The sequence below is a fragment of the Anomaloglossus baeobatrachus genome, unplaced genomic scaffold (assembly GCF_048569485.1).
Source record: "Anomaloglossus baeobatrachus isolate aAnoBae1 unplaced genomic scaffold, aAnoBae1.hap1 Scaffold_2449, whole genome shotgun sequence".
NCBI lineage: Eukaryota > Metazoa > Chordata > Amphibia > Anura > Aromobatidae > Anomaloglossus > Anomaloglossus baeobatrachus.
Window position 1 is genome coordinate 141,536 of NW_027442065.1, and position 20,101 is coordinate 161,636.

A 20,101-nucleotide genomic window follows, 5' to 3' on the forward strand; every position below is an offset into this window, starting at 1 on the left:
TTTTTTTATTTTTTTTTTAAATTGTGAAAAGTTCATTCAGAGGGTCATTTATTATTCAACCCCTCAAACCACCAGAATTCTGTTTGGTTCCCCTAAAGTATTAAGAAGTATTTCAGGCACAAAGAACAATGAGCTTCACATGTTTGGATTAATTATCTCTTTTTCCAGCCTTTTCTGACTAATTAAGACCCTCCCCAAACTTGTGAACAGCACTCAAACTTGGTCAACATGGGAAAGACAAAGGAGCATTCCAAGGCCATCAGAGACAAGATCGTGGAGGGTCACAAGGCTGGCAAGGGGTACAAAACCCTTTCCAAGGAGTTGGGCCTACCTGTCTCCACTGTTGGGAGCATCATCCGGAAGTGGAAGGCTTATGGAACTACTGTTAGCCTTCCACAGCCTGGACAGCCTTTGAAAGTTTCCACCCGTGCCGAGGCCAGGCTTGTCCGAAGAGTCAAGGCTAACCCAAGGACAACAAGGAAGGAGCTCCGGGAAGATCTCATGGCAGTGGGGACATTGGTTTCAGTCAATACCATAAGTAACGTACTCCACCGCAATGGTCTCCGTTCCAGACGAGCACGTAAGGTACCTTTACTTTCAAAGCGTCATGTCAAGGCTCATCTACAGTTTGCTCATGATCACTTGGAGGACTCTGAGACAGACTGGTTCAAGGTTCTCTGGTCTGATGAGACCAAGATCGAGATCTTTGGTGCCAACCACACACGTGACGTTTGAGACTGGATGGCACTGCATACGACCCCAAGAATACCATCCCTACAGTCAAGCATGGTGGTGGCAGCATCATGCTGTGGGGCTGTTTCTCAGAAAAGGGGCCTGGCCATCTGGTCCGCATCCATGGGAAGATGGATAGCACGGCCTACCTGGAGATTTTGGCCAAGAACCTCCGCTCCTCCATCAAGGATCTTAAGATGGGTCGTCATTTCATCTTCCAACAAGACAACGACCCAAAGCACACAGCCAAGATAACCAAGGCCTGGTTCAAGAGGGAAAAAATCAAGGTGTTGCAGTGGCCTAGTCAGTCTCCTGACCTTAACCCAATTGAAAACTTGTGGAAGGAGTTCAAGATTAAAGTCCACATGAGACACCAAAAGAACCTAGATAACTTGGAGAAGATCTGCATGGAGGAGTGGGCCAAGATAACTCCAGAGACCTGTGCCGGCCTGAAAAGGTCTTATAAAAGACGATTATTAGCTGTAATTGCAAACAAGGGTTATTTCACAAAATATTAAACCTAGGGGTTGAATAATAATTGACCCACACTTTTATGTTGAAAATTTATTAAAATTTAACTGAGCAACATAACTTGTTGGTTTGTAAGATTAATGCATCTGTTAATAAATCCTGCTCTTGTTTGAAGTTTGCAGGCTCTAACTTATTTGCATCTTATCAAACCTGCTAAATATGCAGGGGGTTGAATACTACTTGTAGGCACCGTATATAACCAAACGAAGCAGTTCTATGTCTACGGGAGTAACAGAGTAGAACATATCAGAAGCTTCGCTCGTCCCGAACAGTGGCACCACATTCCCACTGAACAAAACCCAGCTGACCGAGGAATGAGACTCATTGCTGCGTCCAAACTCAGCGACAACATGTGGCTGACACCTCCAAGTATCTTATATGAGGAGACTTGCCATAACTATGTCGGCAACATGTATGAGCTGGTGGAACCAGAATTCGACAAGGAAATTAGACCAATCGTCTCCGCTTGCTACACTTCAGTGACATCAAAACAGAAGTTGAGACCTCATTGCTTCGAGCGCTTCTCAAGTTGGTCATCTGCGGTACGAGCCGTAGCTCGTCTTATTCACATCGCTCACTGTTTCTACAAGTCTTCAACATGTGCCACGGCTGGCACATGTGCGTGAATCCTCCTGGTGTCATCGAGAAATTGTCCAGTAGGAATTCCTCTTATGGTGCTCTTAGGGTGTGCGGATGTCGCATGGAGTATTGAGCTTGTTGTCATCGGTTTGCGAAAGATCTGTGTGGACAAAGATCCATCAGGTAAAGTCATGACATTCAAATCCAAGAAATTGATCTCATGGCCATATTCAGATGTTAATCTGATATTCAGAGTGTTATGATTTAAATATCACATAAATTAATTTAGACCACTGATGTCACCTTCCCAGATTAACCAGACGTCATCTATATATCTCATCCAGTTTACAACTTTATGAATGTCTGGATTCGTATCACACAAAAAAATTTCACATTCCCATGCCTCTAAAAATAGGTTGGCATAGGATGATGTGCAGCATGCACCTATGGCTGTTCCCTGCGTTTGTAAATAGGTTTTACCATCAAAAGTAAAGATGTTATGAGTTAAGATGAATTCCAGAAGGGTGTGTATTAATTCAGCCTTGGGTCATGCAATACTACTGGTATTAAGATACCACAATACCGCCTTTAAGCCATTCGAATGTCTTATAGAGTTGTAAAGTGATTTGATATCAGCAGATACCATTATCATATTCTCATCAAGAGGAATGCCGTCCATACATCTAAGAGCTGCTGTGGTATCTTGTATATACGATGGAAGCTCGCTCACCAATGGTTTCAGGTAGTAGTCAATAACCTGACGTACAATATCAATATAACTGATATTATAGGCCTCCCAGATGGATCGGATGGATTCTTGTGAATTTTTGGGATTAAATACAATGTTGGAAGGCGTGGATGCAAATTCTTAATAGTATCCAGAAATTTCTTGGGTATGATATCTTTTTCAAATGCCTATTCAAGGATTTTAATCAAATCACTGTGAAAAGAAGGAGTTGGATTGTAAGGTAATTTCCGATAACAGTTGACATCATTTAATAATTTACCAGCCTGTTTTTCATATAACAAGCTGGGCCAAACAACCAGGTTACCACCTTTATCGGCTGGTTTTATCACAACATCATGCTATGATTGTAATTCTCTAAGACCAGCCCACTCATCTTTATTTAGATTTGAAATCGGTGAGGATTGTCTAGTCAAAACTTTAATCTCGTTAGAAACCAATTTAGTGAAAACCTCCACCGCTGGGCAAATGGCCAGATTTGGAAATGTTTTTGATTTATTAACCAACTGTGCAGGAAAGTCACAAACCTTTTCTGATGAGCTTTCCTCTTGAAGGGATTGTAATATCATTAGGGCCTCTTGTTCCTCTTTGGTGGTGAAGATGTCATGAGGTTGAGTTTTGTGATGCAACTTTTTCAACAGCAATTTTCTTGAAAAAAGATGAACATCTTTTATTGCTGAAAACACGTCTAGGAATTAGAGGGGGAAAAAGTTAGTCCTCTTTCCAATAGCCTAATCTGAATATCAGATAATTGATGTGTTAAAAGATTGATCACCTGTGGTCCATCTTTACGATTACGTCTTGGATTAAAAATGTCATAGCCCTTTCTTTTTCCTCTCTGGTTGTTAACAGGAAATTCTCTTGAGCCCTCAGACTCACTCATAAATGTAGCGCTCTCTCAGAAAGAGATATCAAAGATTGATTAGATACTGATTTAGAGAGGGCCTTAAATGTTATTTTTATCAACTGCCACTTATAGATTTTATTGCTTTCAAAATCCTGAACATCTCTTTGATATTTTTTTTAAGTTTATCAGAGCTAATGTCCTTTTGCCAATGTTCGAAATCCTTATCAAGACTAGAATATAATTCCTGTAGATCATCTTTAGATAGCTCTTTCTGTAGTAAATGCTCTAATTGAGTAATCTCCTCTTCTAGTTTCAATAGGGTAGCATTGTTTTTTTCATTAATGATCTTAATAAATTCCAATGAACAGGTGGAGGCTGCTTTTTTCCATCTGGAAATCAATTCCTCCTGTTCAAGATCAAAATTTGGGTAAAGATGTACTCTTAAACCACGCGGGATAATCTGTTGATCATAGTAGCGCTCAAGGGAATTCTTTGTCCACCAAATTGTTGTTATTTTGTGAAGAGTATTCTTATACCTCTTAATTCTTTCTTTGCAGGATTTTTGAGAAGAAGTGGATGCAGCACCTTTGCTGAATAAAGTAGAAGCCTTAGTTAACCAGGTGGTCTCCCTGGCTTTAAAGTACATATTGGATTTTTGGACGATAACTGTTCAGAGAAAAACAGCAAATAATTAGTAATTTCCACAGATTGTCCACATATATGGTCACTAGACAGCACTCCCAACTAGATATATACCAAAACATCAGCCGTATGTAACGGCCAAAAAAATGGAGTGACAACGTCAAACATTAAAAATAGCCTTTATTAGTATACATTTAAAAACATGATGAGATCAACATAACGTGCTGCATATAATTTTCGTATATATAGGGTTGCGAACAGGCTAATCAATAAGGTCCCTGACCAAAGTTAGTCATATATTGGATACCAATGTAATCACCAACAGTCAGTGATCTTCCTCAAAAAATCACATTCATCAACATCCGAATATTACCAATCAAGTATCAACATAAGTGGTGCTAGTAAAATCTCATTATAAATAAATAAATAACTACACCATATGTATATAAATAAATAAATATTTGTATGTGAATAAATAATAACGATATGAGGTAGATCAATTAGTTAATAAAAATAATTACTCGCCAAAAAATGGGACATATGCATATTATCATGTGATAAATAAAGTGCAGTGCATATCCGTTTACTATATTGTAACACTAAGTGACATATGGCATGAATAGAAACAATAACGTTACCTAATGACAGGGTGATGTGTCCTGCTCGCAGCCCCTCACTCCGACACGTGTTTCGCTCTTGCTTTCTCAAGGAGCGTGAACGGAGTGGAGGACACTGCAGTTTAAATATAGTGAGTGACCAATGAAATCAAAGAGTGTAGTGACGTGTGTTGGTTAGAAATGAGCCACCCCCCTGGGGTTCGAGTTCGGTTCAGTTTGTCAAACAGAGGCCCCGTTCGACGAACCACTCGAACCCCATTGAAAACAATGGGAGGCAAACACAAACACATAAAAACACATTATACATATACAGTTAATAAAAATTGCCATAACACTTACAGGTCCCCATGATGCGTCCTACACTCTGTCTCCCGCTGCTTTACCTTTTGATAATCGCTGTGTCCTCCCGGTAACCAGCACTGATGATAGGACCAATCATAACGTCAAAATAGCATGTGACCAGTCACGTGTCTATTATCTCATTGGCTACAAACTGGTCACATGGCTAGATGTCATGATAGGTCCTGTCAGTGCATCTCTCCGGTACGCGGTGATCGTTCCAGCATCTCTGTGTACCGGTGAAATGCTCTGGCACATGGTCAGCCCACATCGAAGGACTAGATGCCACAGCCGGTGAATTGCAGCACCGGAAATCACGTGATCGGAGCACCGTTGCTATGGTAACCCGGCTGTCAGCGGTGACGTCACCACTTACAGCACGCAGCTTCTGCTCACTCACTGAGTGAATAGACTGCACGGGAGCTGCAGCGTCTTCCTCCCATGCAGTGCTGTCTGATGTAGCAGAGCTGCATGGGTTGAAGGAGAAAGAAGACAGAAGAGCAGGATCGTGGAGGGCTGACAGGGAGTAATAAACATGGAGTCTCTAAGTGTGTCTGTGTATTTATTTCTATTCAAGTATTTTTCTCTTTGTGGTGTCTTTTTTTTTTTTTTAACCCTTTATTGGAGATTCTTAATGGCCGGGTCAAACTTGCCTGACATTAAGAATTTCCGGCTTAATACTAGCTAGTAAAACAAAGCTAGTATTAACTCATTATTACCCAGCAAGCCACCCGGCTTCAGGGCTGCTAGAAGAGTTGGATACAGCGCCAGATGATGGCGCTTCTATGAAAGCGCCATTTTCTGGGGCTGCTGCGGACTGCAATTCGCAGCAGAGGCGCCAAGGAAAGCTCGGGCCAACCTGTTCGGATTCCAATCCACAGCTGCCTAGTTGTACCTGGCTGGACACAAAAATGGGGCGAAGCCTATGTCGATTATTTTTTTTTAATTATTTCATGAAATAATTAAAAAAAGGGCTTCCCTATTTTTTTAGTTCCCAGCCGGGTACAAATAGGCAGCTGGGAGTTGGGAGCAGCCGTACCTGCCTGCTGTGCCTGGCTAGCATACAAAAATATGGCGAAGGCCACGTCATTTTTTGGGGGGGGGGCAAAAAACTCCTGCATACAGTCCTGGCTGGAGTATGCTCAGCCTTGTAGTTCTGCAGCTGCTGTCTGCTCTCCTGCATACACTAGTGAATGGAGCATGCTGAGCCATGTCGTTCTGCAGCTGCTGTCTGCTCTCCTGCATACACTAGTGAATGGAGCATGCTGAGCCTTGTAGTTCTGCAGCTGCTGTCTGCTCTCCTGCATACACTAGTGAATGGAGCATACTAAGCCTTGTAGTTCTGCAGCTGCTGTCTGCTCTCCTCCATACAGACAGACAGCAGCTGCAGAACTACAAGGCTCAGCATACTCCATCCAGGACTGAAGGAATATATTCCAGCAACTTGAGTCCAAACAGGAAATTCTTTAAAACCTTGATTCTTTATTATTTACATATTAAAAAGTCCATGTTGGGGTGAAACAAACCCAAGACAGAGAGGACGCGTTTCAAACACTTGGTTCTTAGTCAATCTCTAAAGCATGTGTTCACAGGACTTGTTTAAAAAGGAGGGTGTAAAGACCCAAACATGTGTTTAATCAAATGGAAAGAGCTTTTCACTAAAGCATTAACCCTGTGAGGGGAACATTTTTTATGCAGGTATTCACACACAGTAACATAGGAGTGAATGTAAAAAAAAAAAAATAACAGCATTAGTAAGCAAACAGTATTTCATTTCTTTCGTTAAAACCTATGGGAGTTCTGGTACCCATTAGAAAAATCCACTTAATTTCCCTCTGAAAAAGAGTATCCTTTAAATTTCCTCCTCTCTTAGGAAGTTTTACTTTCTCAATAGCACAAACTTTCATGCCATCAAAACTACCGGCATGTATATCACGAAAGTGCTGGGAGGCGCTAGATAACTTCCTAGATGTAACATTATTCACATCATAGATGTGTTCGGATATCCTTTTTCTTAGGGAGCATGAAGTGCTGCCAATATACTGCAGTTGACACATCGTGGAAGAAATCAAATAAACCACATGGTCTGAACCACAGTTAATCATAGAAGTAATTTGGTATGTTTTTTTATCGGCATATGAAGAAATATTTTTTACATTCAACATATAATGACAAAGTCCACATTTCTTGTGTCCACACTTGTATGATCCTGTGGTTGGTAACCAATTACGGGCAGTTTTTACATCCTGAATAGAATCGCATCTGCTAGTGTGATCACTTGGTGATAGGATGGAACTTAAAGTCGTGTTTCTCTTGGAAACAAACTTCACTCCATCCCTTAATATATGATGTAAAGTGTCATCTGTAGACAAAATTGGAAGATAGTTCTTAACAATTCTGATCACATCATAGTAGTTGCTGCTGTATTTTGTGGAAAAAACTACCGGTAATTTGTTCTGAAAGTCACCTTTATTTTTATCCTTATTGTTCATTTCAAGATATTGGGATCTGTTTTTAATATTCGCTTTTATTTTTGCCCTCTGAAGATTTTGAAAATTATACCCTCTGGCCAAGAATCTCCTATCAATACTACTACACTCTGCCTCAAAACCTTCCTGACTGCTGCAGCACCTCTTTGCACGTATATATTCACCTGTGGGGATATTCTCCACCACATGCTTGGGGTGACAACTTTTAGCATGTAGTAGAGAATTGCCTGATATGGGTTTGCGATATAAACTACAGTCAATTTTGCCACTATCAATATTTCCATGGAGTGACATATCCAAAAAATTTATTTTCGTTTGATCATGAAAAAAAGTGAATACTAAGTTGTGGGCATTGTTATGAATATAGGAAATAAATTCCTCTACCTTCTGTTCTGGTTTTTGCCACACAATTAGTTTATCATCTATGTACCGAAGGTAGGTATATGATGATATTACATGAAAAAGGGTTATTTTGACTGAAGATGAATTGCTCCTCCCAGCAGAACATAAAGACCCCAGCTAATGAGGGGGAGAAGCGAGCGTCCATAGAGCAACCCCGCAGCTGAACATATTTTCTGTCTAGGAAGGTGAAAAAATTATTTTTCAATAAGGGTATGTGCGCACTAGGCGTTTTTTTCACGCTGCGTTTTTATGTGCGTTTTTGTCTCAAAAAACGCACCCGCGGCTAAAAAACGTGTCAAAAACGCATGCGTTTTTGCCGCGATTTGGTGCGTTTTTTTGCTGCGTTTTTGCTCACTGCGTTTTTAATCAGTGCACAATGCCATTAAAGATTGTTGATAAAAAAAAAAAAAAAAAAAGGTCTGATGTCATTTCCTTCTTCAAAATGTTCATTGTATGCAGGAGAGCAGACAGCTGCAGAACTAGTGTATGCAGGAGAGCAGACAGCAGCTGCAGAACTACAAGGCTCAGCTCAGCATCCTCCATCCAGGACTGTATGCAGTTTTTTGCCCAAAAAGAAAAAAAAATGACATGGGCTTCGCCATATTTTTGGATGCTAGCCGTTTACAGCAGGCAGGTACGGGCTGCCCCCAACCCCCAGCTGCCTATTTGTACCCGACTGGGAACCAAAAATATAGAGAAGCCCTTTTTTTTTTAATTATTTCATGAATTTCATGAAATAATTAAAAAAAAAATGACGTGGGCTTCGCCTAATTTTTGAGTCCAGCCGGGTACAACTAGGCAGCTGGAGATTGGAATCCACAGTGCAGGGTGCCCAAGCTTTCTGGGCACCCCCACTGCGAATTGCAGTCCGCAGCCACCCCAGAAAATGGCGCTTTCATAGAAGCGCCATCTTCTGGCGCTGTATCCAACACTTCCAGCTGCCCTGATGCCGGGTGGCTAGCTGGGTAATAATGGAGTTAGGGCTAGCTGTATATTATCAGCTAGCCCTAAGCCCGAAATTCATGGTGTCACGCCAATATTAGACATGGCCACCATGAATTTCTAGTAATGATAAAAAAAAAAAACACAACACACAGAAAAATATTTTTATTAGAAATAAAACACAACACAATTAGTGACTCCATCTTTATTGAAATAAACCCCCCTCCGCAGTAATCCTGGGTTAGGGTCCCGCGCCGTCCAATCAGGATCCAATATCATCTGATCGGTTTGCTGGAAGGCAAAGCAATCAGATGATGTTTCAGGTTCTAGGGGCTGAATCACATCACACATCAGCTGATTGTATAAAAGCCGATTATACAATCAGCTGAAGCATCAGTGCAAAAAAAAAAAATAATAATACTCACTTATGTGCTGTGCTGATTACCGGCAGCTCCTGCAGCGATCGGATTAGAGTCTGATCCTGTCCCATCGCTGCCGGAGCTGCCGGTAATCAACTGATGAAGTCCCCTGACGGCAGGATCAGCTGATACCGGCCGGGCGCGAAAAAGCCGGCGAGACTACGATCAGCTGATGCGTCAGGTGACTGCATCAGGTGATCCACCGCCAGGTCCTGCAAGCAAGGTCCTGCCCCGGGGAGACTGCACACAGCCAGAGCGGCGGGACCGGGACAGGAGCGGGCATGGCACCGGGACCCTGCAGACAGGTGAGTATATATGACATTTTTTTTTTTCTACTGTTCACTTTGGTTTTCGCCGCTGCCTCCACCTCCCGCCCAGACATGGCGCCGCACGGAGCTGACATGCACAGGACGGGAGGTGGACGCAGCGGTGACGGTACCGGGAGGATTCCTGCTTCTGTGTTTACCAACAGAAGGAATCCTCTTCCTGTACACGTCACTGTAGTGCCCACCCCTTGCGTTTATAGCTGCGTTTTTAGTCATAGAAACGCGGCTATATGCGTTTTTCATTGCGTTGTTGAACATCTCATTGAACTCAATGGGTGAAAAACGCAGTGAAAAACGCAGAAATAATTGACATGCTGCATTTTTGTGGTCACCACAAAAACGCAGCTACAAAAAAACGCTGTGTGCGGACAGCACTTCTGAAAACCCATAGACATTGCTGGGGAAGCAATGTCACTGCGTTTTCAGCACAAAAACGCGGTAAAAAACGCCGCTAAAAACGCGGCAAAAACGTCTAGTGCGCACAAGGCCTAAGATATCAGGCAATTCTCTACTACATGCTAAAAGTTGTCACCCCAAGCATGTGGTGGAGAATATCCCCATAGGTGAATATATAATTGCAAAGAGGTGCTGCAGCAGTCAGGAAGGTTTTGAGGCAGAGTGTAGTAGTATTGATAGGAGATTCTTGGCCAGAGGGTATAATTTTCAAAATCTTCAGAGGGCAAAAATAAAAGCGAATATTAAAAACAGACCCCAATATCTTGAAATGAACAATAAGGATAAAAATAAAGGTGACTTTCAGAACAAATTACCGGTAGTTTTTTCCACAAAATACAGCAGCAACTACTATGATGTGATCAGAATTGTCAAGAAATACCTCCAATTTTGTCTACAGATGACACTTTATATCATATATTAAGAGACGGAGTGAAGTTTGTTTCCAAGAGAAACACGACTTTAAGTTCCATCCTATCACCAAGTGATCACCCTAGCAGATGCGGTTCTATTCAGGATGTAAAAACTGCCCGTAATTGGTTACCAACCACAGGATCATACAAGTGTGGACACAAGAAATGTGGACTTTGTCATTATATGTTGAATGTAAAAATTTTTTCTTCATATGCCGATAAAAAAATGTATCAAATCACTTCTATGATCAACTGTGGTTCAGACCATGTGGTTTATCTGATTTCTTGCACAATCTGTCAACTGCAGTATATTGGCAGCACTTCATGCTCCCTAAGAAAAAGAATATCCGAACATATCTATGATGTGAGTAATATTACATCTAGGAAGTTATTTAGCGCCTCCCAGCACTTTCGTGATATACCTGCCGGCAGTTTTAATGGCATGAAAGTTTGTGCTATTGAGAAAGTAAAACTTCCTAAGAGGGGAGGAAATTTAAAGGATATTCTTTTTCAGAGGGAAATTAAGTGGATTTTTCTAATGGGTACCAGAATTACCACAGGCTTAAACAAAAGAAATGAAATATTGTTTGCTTACTAATGTTGCTATTTTTTTTTTTTTTTGACACTTACTCCTATGTCACCGTGTGTGAATACCTGCATATAAAAAATGTTCCCCTCATAGGGTTAATGCTTTAGTGAAAAGCTCTTTCCATTTGATTAAACACATGTTTGGGTCTTTACTCCCTCCTTTTTAAACAAGTCCTGTGACTATATGCTTTAGAGATTGACTAAGAACCAAGTGTTTGAAACGCGTCCTCTCTGTCTTGGGTTTGTTTCACCCCAACATGGACTTTTTAATATGTGAATAAAGAATCAATGTTTTAAAGAATTTCCTGTTTGGACTCAACTTGCTGGAATATATTCCTTCAAATTTGGATGTGGGTATGGATTCTGCCAAATCCCCACATACAGCACAAACTCAAAACCATGGATTAAGAGAAAAGAGAACAAGAGTTTTTATAGTGCAAAAATTGTGCAAAAATTTTTATTATAAAGAAGGTGAACATCTATTTAGTCTAAAAACATATTGAAACACCAGGACCATGCCTTGAGATAGATAGACACCACTTAGGAATTAGAGGCGCCTCTCCCCAATGAAGATTGAAAACCGATGTATCGAAACGTGCGTTGGGCGTTTTGAAGTTCCATTTCCTGTGACCTGTTACCGAATTCAGCTTTACCACCGCCACTTTTGCATGCCCTACTCACGTATTACATCTTGGTATGCTTTAGACTTTTTGAGGGGATCTGACTTCATGTTGTCCATAGTTATACTCCACTATGGAGATACTATATTCTGATATTATGATGATTTTGCCATCTGTACCCTCCTAACATGGAATTAGTTTCATGAATCCCTAAGTGGTGTCTATCTATCTCGGGGCATGGTCCTGGTGTTTTAATATGTTTTTAGACTAAATGGATGCTCACCTTCTTTATAATAAATTTTTTGTACAATTTTTGCACTATAGAAACTCTTGTTCTCTTTTCTCTTGATACCAAATATGTGTAGTTTTTTTTTTTTTTTAACTGTTTTATTTTCAGGGGGGCGAAAGGAGGGTAATTTGAATTTTTAAGGTTTTTTTTATTTTTTCCTATTTTTTAAAACTTTTTATTAACATTTTTTATTTGTTTTACTAGTCCCCTAGGGAACGTTATCACTGCACAGTCCGATTTATTAAGCATTTCAGAAATGCTGCTTTCCTGTGAGTGCTGGCGATCTGTCAGCTCTCCCAGGAAGTTCACCATGGCAGTGTCAGGGGTCATCAGCAGACCCCACGCTACCATGGAAACACATTGGCGCACAGTGATCGTGTCACTGGAGAGCCGATGGCAGTGGGAAATGGCACAATCCCCACCGTGGCCATTTAAGTCGTGCTGCCAGTGATTTACAGCGCGATCTAAAGGGTTAACAGGTGCAGGTGGATCTCCGATACACCTGAGCCTGATAGTCACACATCTCTGCTGATCAGATCAGCAGACATGTGCAGAGATTTCCTCGGGCTCACCACCAGAGCCCGCAATAACCGGACATAGGCGACCAAAGACGTACCTGTACAACCTTGGGCGTAAAGGGGTTAAAAAACAAAAGCAATTTATATTTCATTATATATAGAAAATAAAAGTTTAAATTTATTTACACACAACACTGCTGCATGGAAAGTATATTCACGCTCAGCTCTGCTACATAAGCACATTTACATACAGTTCTGCTAAATACAACGGAGATCAAAATTTGAGAACAATGTCTGATCATTGCTTTTTTCAGAAACAATGTAATAACTTTGTCACCAAGGATGTTCCAGAGCTTTTCTATTGGGTTTAGATCAGGACACTGGGCGGCCATTTCATTGTTTCAATGTTTTGCTTCAAGGAACTGCTGTGACAGGGGGCATTGTCCTGCATGAAAATTGCTGGCTGATTGAGTGATGAACGCAAGGAAGGAACTACGTGTTGTTGACGAAGGTTCTGATACACACTTGCATTCACTCTTCCATGTAGCTGTATGAGAGGTCCAAATCCTGCTGCAGAAAACATTCCTCAAACCATGACACGTCCTCCACCGCCATTCACTGACTTCTTAACACACTTTGGGTTTAGTCTTTCCCCAGTTCGTTAACGAACATAATGTTTCCTATCAGACACAAATAAATTAAATTTGCTTTCATCGCTATCTATGGACCACTTCTTCTCTGTCCACACAACATGCTCCTCACCAAAGGCGAGTCCAGCATTTTGATTCTTTCTGCTAATGAGAGGTTTGGTCACTACAGAGTGGGCTTTTAGTCCAAATTCTCTTAAACATCGTGACACTGTATGACGAGACAGATCCTTACCCTGTTCAGGGCGGAAATGGCAAGCAATTCTAGCTGCAGTGCTGAAATAATTACCGATTGAGATTCTCCACATTATCCTGTCCTCTCTTGCGAGGGCGACCAGTCTTCTTTGGGGAATTGAAAGAGTTTGTGATGTTGTAAAGATGCAATATTATCGAAATCACAGACTTGGAACAAGCAACTTCTCTTGCTAGGGCTTTAGGGTCACCCCTTTGGCCTTCATCTGGATAACCTGCTGCCGGCGTGTTTCAGTCACTTTGGAACGGCATATCATTTTTGCAAAGTCAGTGCAAACTGTAAAGTTAGGCTGCCAGTTACGTAGGGTTTGTCAGATAATTAAGGAAATTAGCACCAGGTGCCAGATTCACCAATAACTTGCAGGTATCTGAAAGTGTTCTCTAATTTTGATCAGTGTTCTTTTACATTTATCTCATTTACATTTTTATTATGTGCTTTTGAAAAAATTCAATTTATGAAATAAGCTTAAAATCCTGCTAGGATATAATCACATAGGACGACACAATGAACTCAACATTTAGGAAATTGTGATCTTCACTGTATATAAATTTATATACAAAGACACTGTGCACACATCACCCCATTTTACAGTCCCTTACAGGGTGATTGATCCGATGACCTGAAAAGTCCTGGAACTCGTGGGGTGGAAGGTTCTTCAGCTGCTCACTCAGGATATACAGCCTCTGTGCAGGTGCCGACAGCTTCCTCTCCTGCTCTACACCGATCATGTCGATCAGTGTGAGGCAGGAGAGAGCAGTTCTCTCTGTTATTGGGAAAGACACAGTCTCATAGTTCTCCATAACAGGAAGCTGCCTCCAGACTATAAGACATACTCACTTATCAGAAAGTTGTTTTGTTTTTTTGTTAGAAGTGTGTCTTATAGTCCAAAAAATGTGGTAAGTTCTAAAGTAATTTACTTTTCTCATTTTACGACTGTATGTTATGTGATTTTTGTCTAATCTGTCAGTAAAATATATAATTGCAATTTCTGAGGAAAACATTTCCCATATTCTGAACATGAAAAATGCTTCTACTCTCTGTGACTGCTCTGGTGATAAAGAAGAGTTGATCTACATGCAAAACATTTCCCACATTTTTCACATGAAAACGGCTTCACCTCTGTGTGAGTTCTCTGATGTCTATTAATATTTGATTTGGAGTTAAAATATTTCCCACATTCTGAACATGAAAATGACTTCTCCTCTTTATGAGTTCTTTGATGTGTAACAAGATTTGATTTCCGGTTAAAACATTTTCCACATTCTGAACATGAATATGACTTCTCCCCAGTATGAATTATCTCATGGTGAACAAGACTTATTTTCTGGTTAAAACTTTTCCCACATTCTGAACATGAAAAAGGCTTCTCACCTGTGTGAGTTCTGTGATGTCTAATAAGATGTGATTTGGTATTAAAATATTTCCCACATTCTGAACATGAAAATGACTTCTCCCCTTTATGAGTTCTTTGATGTGTAACAAGATTTGATTTCCGGTTAAAACATTTTCCACATTCTGAACATGAATATGACTTCTCCCCAGTATGAATTATCTCATGGTAAACAAGACTTATTTTCTGGTTAAAACTTTTCCCACATTCTGAACATGAAAAAGGCTTCTCACCTGTGTGAGTTCTGTGATGTCTACTAAGATGTGATTTGGTATTAAAACATTTCCCACATTCTGAACATGAAAATGACTTCTCCCCTGTATGAGTTCTTTGATGTATAACAAGTTTGCATTTCCTGATAAAACATTTCCCACATTCTGAACATGAATATGGCTTCTCCCCTGTGTGAGTTCTATGATGTTTTACAAGGTTTGATTTGTGATTAAAATATTTCTTACATTTGGAACAAGAAAATCTCTTCACCTCTGTGTGAATTTTTTGATGTTTAACAAATGATGTTTCGAGGGGAAAATTATTTCCATTTTTTAATCGTGAAATTGGCATCTTTCCTTTAAGAGCAGTTACTTTTCTAATGCCTTTTTTTGTGACTTTTATTTATTTTAGTAGTCTGTAATGATTCAGAAGAGAGGACTCGTTTCATAGGATCAGATGAGAGATCTTTGCTGTGAAAGAAAGATGGGATATCTGGAATAATGGCATTCACTTTAGTTAAATCCTGTGTGATCTCAAGGTCATCTGATTTATAAATTGAAGATGTCAGTAGTCCCACTGGTCTCGTGGTACAGTCATCTGCTAAGAATAAAACCTGTTATTAATTTCAAGCATATTTTATGAAAAAAATATTTTTAAACATTTCTACTGAAAAACGTCCATAGAAACAGCAAGTTATGTAGTAAAATAGAATTATTGACTAAGACAATGACAGCTCACAGTCTAATAGAATTCAGAAAAAAGACTGACTGGAACACCTATATGTGTGCATTTGGTGCTAGCCTAAAAATAGCAAGGAGAAAGGACGGGACTCAGCACCACTTCCAGGATAGGAAAAATATAAATCCAATGAAAAATATATAAAAGTGTAGAAACTTTATTCAACGATTAAAAATCCAAGAAAAACATCATCGGTTCCATGAAAACATCATGGCTTGACGCGTTTCGGACAGTTGGAATGTAGATAAGTCCTTAATCATAAGCATAAAAATACACAGTGGAACCAAGCATATAAAGCTTACCATGGAGCTGACTATAATAAGGATAATAAGCTACACGCTAACCACTATCAAAATATAAACATTAAAAAGGGTAAAGCATTACTGCTATGAGGATACTATGAACAATGAAAAATACATTTAGCTATTTGGAAAAATGAAATACATGAAAAATGGTATTGCAAAACTGATATGAATATTTGAAAGTAATAGAGATGTTTAGCAAATATATTGATCAATGCAAATGAGCCTGAAACCAATGACAAGGTAATCTCTAATTTTTTGGGAACCTAACCTTAATGACTCTCTATGTTCTATTAAAATCTGCAAGTATGGGCAGACAGGCTCCTGGCTATATAGGATCATGAATAGAGTCTGGTAATAAGGTGGGGTTCTGGGTTCTCAGTCAGAAGAAACTGCATGCTACTCAGAAAAAAGACTGACTGGAACATCTATATGTGTGAACTAGGTGCTAGCCTAAAATTAGTTAGTGTGAAGCTTATTATCTTTATTATAGTCATATATTTTCAGGCTAGCACCTAATTCACACATATAGGTGTTCCAGTCAGTCTTTTTTCTGAATAGCATGCAGTTTCTTCTGACTGAGAACCCTGCCCTATTACCAGACTTAATTCATGATCTTTTATAGCCACTAAGGTTAGGTTCCCGAAAAAATTAGAGATTACCTTATCGTTGGTTTTCGGGCTCATTTGCATTGATCACTACATTTGCTAAACATCTCTAATACTTTTAAATATTCATAGCAGTTTTGCAATACCATTTTTCATGTATTTCATTTTTTTCAGATAGCTAAATGTATTTTTCATTGTTCATAGTATCCCTATGGCAGTAATGCCTTACCATTTTTCAGGTTTATATTTTGATAGTGGTTAGTGTGCAGCTTATTATCCTTATCACAGTCTAATAGAAGACCTCATGGCATGAACCAGTAGAGTGTGGTGTTCAACAGTTTGTTCATTCTACCTCCCAAATACTGGAATAAAACACCACTAAAAATGTTATGTAGGTGAATATGATACCAAAATAAACTTCTAACTCTCCCACAAAAATAAGCCCCACTCAGTTCCATCATCTTTCAATGGAAAAACAGAGTATTCCAACATGATGACGACTCCAAACACACCTCCAAGACGACCACTGCATTGCTAAACAAACTGAGGGTAAAGGTGCTGGACTGGCCAAGCTTATCTCCAGAACTAAACCCTATTGAGCATCTGTGCGGCCTCCTCAAATGGAAGGTGGAGGAGCAGAAGGTCTCTAACATCCACCAGCTCTGTGATGTCGTCATGGAGGATGGAAGAGGATCCAGCGGCTGCTGTGACGTACTAGTGAACTCCATGCCCAGGAGAATTAAGGCAGTGCTAGAAACTAATGGTGACCACACATATTTTGTCATTTTGAGCACAATTTGGCTATTTCACTTAGGGTGTACTCATATTTGTTGCCAGCAGTTTTGACAGTAATGGCAATTTACACCATTATACAAGCTGTACACTGACTATTGTACATAGCATGTAAGTTTCAGATCGTCAGTGATGTCCCATGAAAATATATAATTAATTATTTACAAAATTATGAGAGGTGTACTAACTTTTGTGATATACTGTATTTGCAATTTTCATTCTCCAACATCCACTGCGTGCTAATTCCTGGAAAGTGCCTGTGCAGTCAAAATAGTCACTACAACTATGGAGAGATTCACTGAGGGCTATAATTTCCAAAATGGAGTCACTTTATGACACTTTCTTCTGCTCTGGTTTTCTGCCGTTCTGTCACATTAGGGCTTCTGCAACTGTTGTGTCACATCTCCTCTGGGATCTGCTCCAGTGACATCAGCTTCTGTCACCTGGCACGGCCTTACTCATTCTGCCAGTGGAGCTGGTGATGGAGAGGTTATAACCTGAAGCTACAGGCGGTGCAGGCTCTGTCCAGTCAATATGATTAGGGTGGCTGGGATGTGTAGTACAGTCCAGTCTGGTAGTATGGGTGTGTGTGCAGACCAGCTGAGGTAATCAGCTCTCTGCTTCAGCCAATTGGAAAGCACCACACCCTACTAAAGCTGGAAGTATATTGCTGGAAGCTGCCAGATACAGCCTTGTTCTCCTCTGGTTCAGGCCTCTGTGCTCACATCCTCTGTTTCCTGTTCTCTTCTCGACCTATTTACTGAATATTCTTGATTTTCTATTTTCTCTGCCTTCCGGTTCTGACCCGGCTACCTGACTATTCTTCCTGAATGTGGTATTTGATACTATGAAGAGAACAATTTTCTAAAATCTAGGCCCCTGAAAGTAATTTTAAAAGTGAATTGTTATCCAAAAACAGGAATTACACCTACTGGTAATTAAAAAGAGAAACCAAGGGGAAAATTGTGAAAATATACCCTGCTGTAACTAAAAAGTATATAAACACAGGGTACTTAGTAAACACTGTTTTTGATAAAAAAAAAGCATGAAGCCATCTCACCAACGACAAGGTGTACCCAGTTGGGATAGTACCTACACTCTCTAATATTAAAACCTTACCATGTGTCTAAAATAGGTAAGCAGGGTATATTTTCACAATTTTTCCCTTGGTTTCTCTTTGTCTTATGGCCAGTGTGAACATGAGCTCACAAGCGCCATGTATACCATCTCATACTCCGGCTCACTTTTTTGTTTTTACCTACTGGTAATTGAATTTCCAGGAGTCCATCATGACAGCACCCGAAGTGCGTTCTGGAGTGGAAGGCACGCACTGCACATGACCGGAAGCACAGTCGCAGCCATCATGGCAGGACGCCAACAGCCCTCATGCGAAGGAAGCAGCTGGCGCCAGGAGCATTGTCCCACTCTACTGGGGCAGGATTAGGACTTCCCTGGAAGAGGTGTAGGCCTCGGACCACTTTACAGGAGGAAGGAGAGAGGTGAACCCCCCGATCCTCCAGAGTCCGTCTCCAGGTAGGTGCCTCATGCTGCTGCACTACCTCCTGCATCTCTCCTGTTATAGGGACAGGAAAAATACTGGGAGGGTGAGGGTGGGAGGGGCAATTAACCTCTCGTGTGTTTCCTGTCCCTATAGAGGATATGAGGAGCAACCTCCTATGGTGCTGTCATGAGGAACGAACTGGAAAATGTTTTGTCCATTTAATTGAACATATAAACACTTGTTTCTAAACTTTGAAGCCTTCTAGCATCTAAAAAAATAAAAGGATGTTGGAAAAATTAAAGGGAATGTTTGAAAAATGCTGCCGCCCTAAAGAAGGAGTAAGGTAAATGTTATTTATTATCTATCTTGTGTGGTTTCTGTTTTAAGAAAATAAAACTTTAAAGTTTGAAAATTACAACCTAAAATTCCCAGAAACATAAAGTACAATGTGTCTCAGAACAAATCTCAGAATCATTGGATCAGAAGAAGCCTCCAAAGTTATTACCTCATTAGGAACAGAAAAACTGGGTCTCGTAAGTGGCGAAATCAGAGTATTTTGGGCGCTAACTACTGTAGTGAATAACTGAGTATAGACAACAACAAATCTACTGAAATATTCAGACTCATCAGTCTTCATCAGTAAAATAATTAGTAACGAGCGGTGACACATCTCTGGGTGATTAGAGGATGCGGCTCCGTGCCTCTTATCTGTAGATTAGAGCCATCAACCACGCACAGCTGAGGGATAGATCACGGCAGACGGGGAATGGTCTTTTTTTTTTGCAGTTTATTGCAATTTTGTTGAAGTTAGTCGGTTTTAAAGAAAATTAAAGTCAAAATAAAGGAAAACTATTGTAGAGAAATTCACACTTGGATCTCACTGGACATTTAATGTTGGCCATCATAAAAGCAAAGTTTGATCAAAAAGACTGGACCTGGTGTTGTAGGGACCAAATGATCACATTCAGCAGCACAAAATACAGAGAAGGAAGATTCACCTTATATGATGGCAGGATTCTAGGAAGGAAACAGCATCATCATCCTCCGATATCTCCTACAGGCCATCATAATATTCTACAAGTGATTTTCGAACTTGTCCGCACATTCTACGTACGCTACCATTTAGATTCGTAGTTTACAGATCTGGGCGGATTGTCAAAAGGGTA

The 20,101-nt window shown here is 40.3% G+C and overlaps 1 protein-coding gene across 1 annotated transcript in view; it reads left to right on the forward strand.

Moving 5' to 3' along the window:
* Window positions 1–20,101, forward strand: part of LOC142262371 (uncharacterized) — a 50,630-nt gene that overhangs the window by 567 nt on the left and 29,962 nt on the right. The gene's annotated exons all lie outside the window — the stretch shown is intronic.